Source organism: Panulirus ornatus, chromosome 4 (assembly GCF_036320965.1).
Source record: "Panulirus ornatus isolate Po-2019 chromosome 4, ASM3632096v1, whole genome shotgun sequence".
NCBI lineage: Eukaryota > Metazoa > Arthropoda > Malacostraca > Decapoda > Palinuridae > Panulirus > Panulirus ornatus.
The window spans coordinates 812,033-822,490 of NC_092227.1; positions in this window are offsets into that span (position 1 = coordinate 812,033).

Consider the following 10,458-nt stretch of genomic DNA (forward strand, 5'->3'; position numbering starts at 1 on the left):
GGTTCCTCACGTCACTTGATCCAAAAGTAAAGAAAAACGGAAATATTGATATAATGGTTCATTATGTTCATGGATGATATTTTTTACCGCTATTTATGGGTTTTTGTAAATGGAGAGGTAGAGGAAGTGAGGGCAGTTGGCTTTGATGTTTCATTACATTTTCGTGATCCAGTTAAGGAAGAAAGGACGAACAAACTTAGGCTTTTTGTGTAGGGCACTAGAGACATCACGATGAAGAATATAAGGTGAAGAGGAATACAACTTTAACATAACGCCCAACGTGGCAGATACGAAGTAGGAGACTGACACAAGGAATGATAAGAGGCATCACTTCACCTGTCTCATCACCAGGTAAAACAAGTCTGTAACACAACGAGGATGGAGATGAATGATCAGTAGATCACCTTGTCTCTGGTATTATGATAAACGCACTCATAAACATGATCAAAAGTTTAGGGAAAAAAATGGTCCTACAACGTGTACAAGGTTGCTTATTGATCCCGGCTTGTGGCGTGGTGCTCAGACGAGAAGTGTAGACGGACGTGTCTGTGGAGCCAGGAAATATGACGGGATAAGTGTGACACAAAATTAGATTAACTACGAAATAAAATGAGAAGATAAAACAATGTTGAGAAGAGGAGTAGACAGAAAAAATGTCAAAGATCAATATTGCATAAACGTTCATTCACGACTGGGGAATTTCTTGACCAGACAAATTAATGTCATATCCATCACATTATCATGTTATACAAGACAGAATATTTTCAGCTACGCAAAGAAATCCAAATTACAGATTTTCAACTGAGAAGCAGCAAATATGTGAAGGATAAGTATGTTGACCCAAAAATACGAGAAGAGATTTTGAAAAGAAACATAAGGCTATAACGACAGAGTAACCTTTTCAAAGGCGGAGAAGAAAATGTCATTCCAGGTTGCTCGTACACGACAGTAACCAGAGTGAACCAGTCTTTTTATCCCACCAGTCATGTTACCATGACCCACGCGGGGCCATGCTGAACGTGGACCTCAGACCACGTGAGTTGAGCACGACGAGAATAAACACGCCACAAGATCACTGGACCCACGTCCTGTGGCAACCCACACACACACACACACACACACACACACACACACAAACAAACGAGCAAATAAACACATGTATGGACTCATACGCAAAATAAAAGCAATCGTACACTGGCGAAAACACAAACACACGCGCAAACACACACCCGGAGAAAGATATACACACGTTCCCACATTTCACTCTACAGAAAAATATATTTTCTGATTTCATAGTAATTCCGTCAACACTGTAATTCACTTCCCAGAATATTAGTGAAACAATAAAGCTACAAAGTTCCCGGAAGGTGCACATCAGAAAGAGGTCATTCGCTATTTTCCCAGAGTTTGAAGAAACGTAATGATTTATTCGAGGGAAACGAAACTAAAAGTTATTCTGAAATGACAGTTTTCATTATATCTCTCTTATCTCTTTAAAACTCAGCAGCCACAGTATCTTTACTGATACTAGTATCATTATATCATGATGTACTCCCTTTCTTCCTTCTTAGTTTTGTAATCTTATCATTACTGATACTAGTATCGTTATATCATGATGTATTCCCTTTCTTCCTTCTTAGTTTTGTAATCTTATCATTACTGATACTAGTATCGTTATATGATGATGATGTATTCCCTTTCTTCCTTCTTAGTTTTGTAATCTTATCATTAATCACAAGGAAACCTTTCAATCAATATGATGTCATTAGAATTTGCATAACCCTCTTGGAGGAGACGTTCTTGCGCCGCTCAACCACTGCCATGGGTGACGCTTCCACCCACTTCCTCCCTCCGCTGTAGAAGTGAACACCTGGTGAAGGCAATGTCTGCTCACTCACCTCTACTTGCCCCAGTTTCTCATGCTAGAATATCATATAACAATTACTTCCAACTGACAATCGTATGTTTACCAAATGGCGTCCTACCTACGTCTCTTCGTTGTATAACAACTGACTGTTATATTTCTCTCTTGTGTCTTCCCTGATTATGTAATCATTACACGAAACTGCACTTGGGAACTTATCTGTGTGTGTGTGTGTGTGTGTGTGTGTGTGTGTGTGTGTGTGTGTGTGTGTGTGGGCGTGTGTGTTGGATATCCATATATGCTTCTTTTCCTTGTCATGTACATAATGAAATGTGTATTCATATTGAATCTTATATTCGCATTATGTTATCAACGCTGTTCTTGTTCCTGTCTGACATACAATAATCTGATTATACTTGAACATTTTTTGAAGCTGTCGTTACTGGAGAAGCTAAACAGCACTCAGGTATCTCAAGAATTTCCCCCCTAGTGGAACGCTGGCCCACAGGAGAACATTGATTACATTACATGGATATTGCAGAGCAAGAAGACACAGCCTTTCCGTGTTTGCTCAGGCTAATTGCAAATGGAATACAGCAATTTACAATCATGAACTATATGAAAATAATTGTGTATTCGTGCAGTGTAGCTTATTTGCCTCAGTTGAGTTGTTGATACAAGCTGCATTGCAGGTTTTGTTACTGCTCAGTAAATGTAACGGAGCTGCCTCCACATACTACCTGTTCTGGGTAGTATCATGCAGTGTGTTCTCACTTTTCTTTCTCCTTTCAAGGGTAAAACATATCGTGCAACAAGTAAGGCATAACTTCAGGGAAATTCTCATTCATAAACATCTACGTATCATACTAAGAATACAGTCTAATCTAAGTGATAACGTAATATCTGATAAGTCTTCACCTTGGAGCCTAAAGTTATCTTGTGTATTGAAGTTATCTTGTGTACTGAAGTTATCTTGTGTACTGAAGTTATCGTGAAAATGCTGATCTATAAATATAAATGCGTCACACCGGGAACTCGACCCGTCGGAATCCACCGACACACTGGGTAGGTCAGATTCGCGTAATGCGTATGATTCTGTTTTCCGAGACTTGAACTTCTGACATGCCATCTTTACGGGCATGTTAAAATTGTAATTGTTTTATTCTCAAGTGGACATAGTTTTTCATCGTAGAATTCATGTAATTAAATTCTGACCAGGATGAATCTAGAGCTGAAATCAGAGGTATGCAATAGCCCTTCGCAAGGAACATTGTGTGTTGGTTTCATCTTAAATGATTCAAAGAATGCAAGACAACAGATATGAATTATATGTATGGAAGAGCTATATTTCATATGTTATCAACAAAAACAAAATGTCTCTTATATACACTATCCCCCGAAGAACTGCATCTGCAAAACATTTACAAATATTTACGTCTCAGATATTTGGTGTTTACAGAATGAAAATGAACAATCACTTCAGCCCAGACTATCATCAACGTTCTCACAAGACAAATTAGTCTACAAATAACAGGATTCACAGCTGAAGGAAATGGACTGTGTTGAGTCTGTTTTGGTTATTTGCGACATTCAGGTAGAGCCTTTATCCTGTTCGTCCTGGAGAAAGGAAATTGCAAATTGTAATAGAACTAACTGAAATGAAACTGGAAGTACCACAATATTGATATCGAGGATGCTGAATATCAATATTGTTGTGTCCGTTTAATAAGGGCTGAGGGAGGATTGCTCGTACAGAATAACACTTCAACCTCTTCTGTCTTTTGTGTCATTGTTAAATGCTGCATAGATATGTGAACTACTTTCTATCATAAGAACTACTGGCAGATAGAACTGATGTTCTCTAAAAGAAAAGTCTAATTTATACCACTAATGTCAATATGTTCGTCTGAAGTATATATAATTATTTACTTATATTTTCAGATACTTCTCGTGTTAAAGGTTAATATCTCAATATCTACACACGCCCGGTTCCTGACTGTGTTTCCTCTATTATTCGCATATTCCTGACCTGGCCTAACCAAGGATGAACCCAGGCTACCTGCATAATCCTCTTCCTGACTTGAATAATCCATTTTTCACCTTCTCCTGGCCTTGACCTCTCTCTCCTCCCTTGCTATCCTTAGCGGGAATGATGAGACTGCCTCGCCAGAGCGCAGTAGTCTCGTTATCTGAGGATGTTTCCAAGCTTCTCTTCATTCCTCCTCGCAGGCACGTGAATACCAGCCTTGCTGAAAAGGAAAAAAGTGCTAGGCCTTTCAATGAATTTCAGATATCACTCAAGGTTTATTCCTGCCTCATTCTACATCTTATGGAGTATTTCGGTCTGTCCTAAAGATCTACGTAGTATATAAGAGGATAGTCTTGGGTAGCATATCATTCCCAAAATATCTATCAGATTTAGAATCCTTTGCTCTTCACTACCATCAATCTCTATTCTTTCCCTCCAACACACGTCGTTTGAGCTTTCATTAATGACTGTTTTATTTCCTGTTCTATACTGTACTTGTCTTATCCCAGGAATAGCTATCTATCCGCCCATACACTTTTACAATCATGTTTTGATTATACCTTTAACCTGAAAAACTTCCATTTGACTGTTTGGCTGAGCTGTCTCCGAAAACCATCGTTTACATTTCAATATGGTTTAGAAGAGAGAGAGAGAGAGAGAGAGAGAGAGAGAGAGAGAGAGAGAGAGAGAGAGAGAGAGAGAGAGAGAGAGAGAGAGAGAGAGAGAGAGAGAGAGAGAGAGAGATTTCAGCTTCATGATCACCCACGCAACATTTCATTATTCATGTTACCTTGCCAGCTGACCTTATCACTGCAAAATAGGTTACGACTTCATTAAGACAAGGACTCTCTTACTCTCTCCCTTACACACACGCACACACGCACACACACACACACACACACACACACACACACACACACACACACACACTTTTTCTATTATGTGAAAAGTTCCTTTGAAGATAGATGCATTGAACGTTGGAATCGGTCACCATTAAAAGTTATAAATGTAACGCTAATGAATACCTTCAATACCACGCTAGACAAATGTTTCATCATTGCAGGTATATAGGGAACGACCTTTGCGGGTATATACTGAACGAACACGTGAAAAAGATCATATTGCATTTTCACATTCCAGATACTAAGATCATTCTGAAGTGCAGCAGAGGCTAGGATCAGGCTGGACATTATAATCTTTCTCTTATTTCAGTCATGTTACATTCCATGAAATCATCTACCTTTACCTCATCCATATATATATTTCAGATCTATGTTCAAAACAGGCAACCAAAACTTGGGCCAGCGGGTCCCTTGCTATCTGTCTTTCCCATGTACTCTCTCTCTCTCTCTCTCTCTCTCTCTCTCTCTCTCTCTCTCTCTCTCTCTCTCTCTCTCTCTCTCTCTAATTAGAAAATGATATATTCTCCCACTTTTTCCACAGTCACTTAGGATAATGAAAATACCTCACTTAGATAAAAATTATCCTTTGTACGTAAAATGTTTTTATTTTCGTAAGCTCAAAGTGTAAAGCTCAGTGTCCATTAAAAAATTAGTTTCTCTCGCCAATAATATTTGTAATCAATACTACTTTCTAAAGAAAAAGATAACCAGTCTCATAAAAGAAAAAAGAAGACAATGAAGAAATGGGGGAAGATGAAGAATGAAAATACATAGGTACAAGGAGACGAAAGAAAAAGGAGAAACACATAAAACCTATAATACAGGAAATCAGAATTTTGTATTCTGGTAGACAAGCAGACAACATTTCCTCACTTTTGAGCATCTTTTTGATCTGCTTGTCACAAACAACCACGTTTATTGGACTCAGCAAACCACAGTTACAATTGATGTGAAGAGGAATGATAGTATTAGGCACCTGAGGCACAGTGCATAGCATTTGTCTCTGTACGCATTGTTTAACGTCATCTGTTCACACATCATTCTAGTACTTTTTTCTCTAAACTACATCAGTCATACTACCTGACATCAAGCTTTCCATAATGAGACTGTCTTATTGGTTTGAGGGGAATGTTTCCCGGTGTTAAGAAAACATCTGATGTTAAGAGAAACCAAAAACATCATCTTCACGCGTATGACGAATTTGACTTTCCTCAACGTATTTACAACTGCTGAAGCATCAAGAGACATGCCAAGACCAAATTTTCATGTCGGCAAACAAGGCAAAATTCTTCAGAAATTTCTGGAGGAAATAGAAAGTCCTTTACCAGACAAACAGAGTTTGTTTCTTTAACAACTTTTTGTCTTAACACGAAACTTGTGTGAGGAAAGAATTACATTAAAACTTTGATCTCAACTTCTTTCAAATAGGTGTTGGTACCAAGGTATACTGAAGGTAAGTGGAAACAAAACCTTTACTTAAAAGTTTTCAGCCTGTCGTCTTGAATGTGTTGAGTCACCACTTGTGTTGATAGCACTGTTATCCAACCCACCTAGTGAGAAAGGAGAGAGAGAGAGAGAGAGAGAGAGAGAGAGAGAGAGAGAGAGAGAGAGAGAGAGAGAGAGAGAGAGAGAGAGAGATGACTAAACTTGTCTTGCGTTGCCTTTTTCCTAATGATGTAGAAGTACCGTAAATTACAATTATACCCCGCCACAGTCAGGTAGGGGATGATCACGCGTGTTACAGACCACAAATTTCTTAAGATCACAGATCTCTTCATCTGGAACACATGATGGAAAATCAGCCCCAAAAACAACGGACAAGGCCACGTCGTACATTGAATCTCTTCAACAACCAACCAGAGACGAGATCATGGGCGAACAGAAGGACTTTCCGCCCGCTACGTTTCCCACAATGTTAAATTTGCTTTCACGTCTGTCACATGAACACGGCTCCTTCCTTGATCTGACGTATTCCTGATGATGTTCTTATGGTGGAATACGTGATATTGTGAAGGTAGAAACTAGAGTTAATGTGACGGACGGGTAGATGGCTGAATATTTTCATGTCAGGTAATGAGTTTATTAGACTGTGAGATAATTCAATCAACACAGTAAGACATAATGGAGACATGATTGAAAGGACAGAAGGTATTTCTATAAGTATAATTCTTATCAATAGACAAGAAAACCCATTGAGTGTTTTAAAATTCTTATATGATTAGATTATTTTGAAACGGAAGTGAAGCTGTAACGCAAGAATACAGGAAAAATCTGAGGATGTTAGCAGCAACAAATCTGGAGAAAGTTAGTAAAAAATTCGAAACAAAGTATATCATGAAGACGTGTAGAAACCTTTGTATGACATTATTAAGTGTATCATGAAGTGTAGAAACCTTTGTATGACATTATTAAGTGTATCATGAAGTGTAGAAACCTTTGTATGACATTATTAAGTGTATCATGAAGTGTAGAAACCTTTGTATGACATTATTAAGTGTATCATGAAGTGTAGAAACCTTTGTATGACATTATTAAGTATATCATGAAGTGTAGAAACCTTTGTATGACATTATTAAGTGTATCATGAAGTGTAGAAACCTTTGTATGACATTATTAAGTGTATCATGAAGTGTAGAAACCTTTGTATGACATTATTAAGTATATCATGAAGTGTAGAAACCTTTGTATGACATTATTAAGTATATCATGAAGTGTAGAAACCTTTGTATGACATTATTAAGTGTAGAAACCTTTGTATGACATTATTAAGTGTATCATGAAGTGTAGAAACCTTTGTATGACATTATTAAGTATATCATAAAGTGTAGAAACCTTTGTATGACATTATTAAGTATATCATGAAGTGTAGAAACCTTTGTATGACATTATTAAGTATATCATGAAGTGTAGAAACCTTTGTATGACATTATTAAGTGTATCATGAAGTGTAGAAACCTTTGTATGACATTATTAAGTATATCATGAAGTGTAGAAACCTTTGTATGACATTATTAAGTGTAGAAACCTTTGTATGACATTATTAAGTATATCATGAAGTGTAGAAACCTTTGTATGACATTATTAAGTATATCATGAAGTGTAGAAACCTTTGTATGACATTATTAAGTATATCATGAAGTGTAGAAACCTTTGTATGACATTATTAAGTATATCATGAAGTGTAGAAACCTTTGTATGACATTATTAAGTGTATCATGAAGTGTAGAAACCTTTGTATGACATTATTAAGTGTATCATGAAGTGTAGAAACCTTTGTATGACATTATTAAGTGTATCATGAAGTGTAGAAACCTTTGTATGACATTATTAAGTATATCATGAAGTGTAGAAACCTTTGTATGACATTATTAAGTGTAGAAACCTTTGTATGACATTATTAAGTGTATCATGAAGTGTAGAAACCTTTGTATGACATTATTAAGTGTATCATGAAGTGTAGAAACCTTTGTATGACATTATTAAGTATATCATGAAGTGTAGAAACCTTTGTATGACATTATTAAGTGTAGAAACCTTTGTATGACATTATTAAGTGTATCATGAAGTGTAGAAACCTTTGTATGACATTATTAAGTATATCATAAAGTGTAGAAACCTTTGTATGACATTATTAAGTATATCATGAAGTGTAGAAACCTTTGTATGACATTATTAAGTATATCATGAAGTGTAGAAACCTTTGTATGACATTATTAAGTGTATCATGAAGTGTAGAAACCTTTGTATGACATTATTAAGTATATCATGAAGTGTAGAAACCTTTGTATGACATTATTAAGTGTAGAAACCTTTGTATGACATTATTAAGTATATCATGAAGTGTAGAAACCTTTGTATGACATTATTAAGTATATCATGAAGTGTAGAAACCTTTGTATGACATTATTAAGTATGTCATGAAGTGTAGAAACCTTTGTATGACATTATTAAGTATATCATGAAGTGTAGAAACCTTTGTATGACATTATTAAGTATATCATGAAGTGTAGAAACCTTTGTATGACATTATTAAGTGTATCATGAAGTGTAGAAACCTTTGTATGACATTATTAAGTATATCATGAAGTGTAGAAACCTTTGTATGACATTATTAAGTGTAGAAACCTTTGTATGACATTATTAAGTATATCATGAAGTGTAGAAACCTTTGTATGACATTATTAAGTATATCATGAAGTGTAGAAACCTTTGTATGACATTATTAAGTATATCATGAAGTGTAGAAACCTTTGTATGACATTATTAAGTATATCATGAAGTGTAGAAACCTTTGTATGACATTATTAAGTATATCATGAAGTGTAGAAACCTTTGTATGACATTATTAAGTAGTATCTAAAGGACAACGATATCACTCGACCTCTTACCAGTTTAGTGAGGCTACAACTCTTACTCATGGAAGGTGATTCAAAAGTATTGGAAAACTAGAATTTCATGTATTATAACATTGTAGATCGTTCAACAATCTATGTAGTCCAGCAGCTATTTGAGACACGTGAGGAGAAGCATAGATAACAAAACTGTTATATCAAATCAGCATCATTAGCAGTTACTACTATCAACAACGCTTTCAGAGAGATTATGAACGGAGGTGCAAAATCTAATATATAGTTACTTGTCTAACACTTGGTTCTGGAAACGATCCAGTCTGTGGTACTGATATCCCTATATTCATGTCATCAGCAATGTTGACTTACAGTGCAATGATGTAGATACATACAAGATTCATACAACAAAATCATTGCAAAAGTAGTACCTACATGAGTGGTATGTAACACTGCTATTCAAGAAAAGATCTGTTATATGAGGTCATCCAGAACTCCAACACAAATTCATAATGAAGTTATCAGATCTGAACAAACAATAGGCCAGGGAAGCTACGAGCACAAACATAAGTGCAGAGAAAGACAGAGACACTGACTCATGTATGGTAGGAAAATGACAGGAAGAACGTGAAGACCAGGTACATGACACTAAATATATGGCAAAGGAAAAGGGTAAAGGTTTACACTCGTTCGAGACCAGAAGACGCACTGTGCCACCACCACGGTAGTGATGATATCACATCAGGAAGAAAGAACTAGACTGCGGTCATGGGAAGGTGACCACATTTATATACAGGTTATCAGATAGATGCATTACTTTTCCTCTCACCAAAAAAGATATGAATATAAATTAACCTTTACTGGTGAAAGTTTGACATTCATGAAGCGTTGCCGCCGGACATATATCGCTCATATTAATATCTCTTGCATATTTACGTATTCATGGAGTGGTATGTATCACCCTATCAACAGAAATATATCTATTTACCTATGTGTAATGTGGGCCATTGTATGATTACTGTTCATTAAACAGCTGCTCCAAACCTGTTATGTTGAAAAGATTATTCTGCATAATTCATACACCTACAGTGAATTATCTAATCTAAACACTAACATACAGGAAGCTGAACTTGTATATTTGAAGCCGGAATTTCATTCTTGTTACATAAATCAGAAAAGTGGCTTCCCTTCCAAAACTTACCCCTTTAAAAGTAGTGATACTGATTGATTCAGGAAATATTTCAGTGCAGTTCTCGGTGTTTCATACTTGTGGACGGATTTATAATCCTTCCTTTATTGCACAGTTTTCCATCTTCA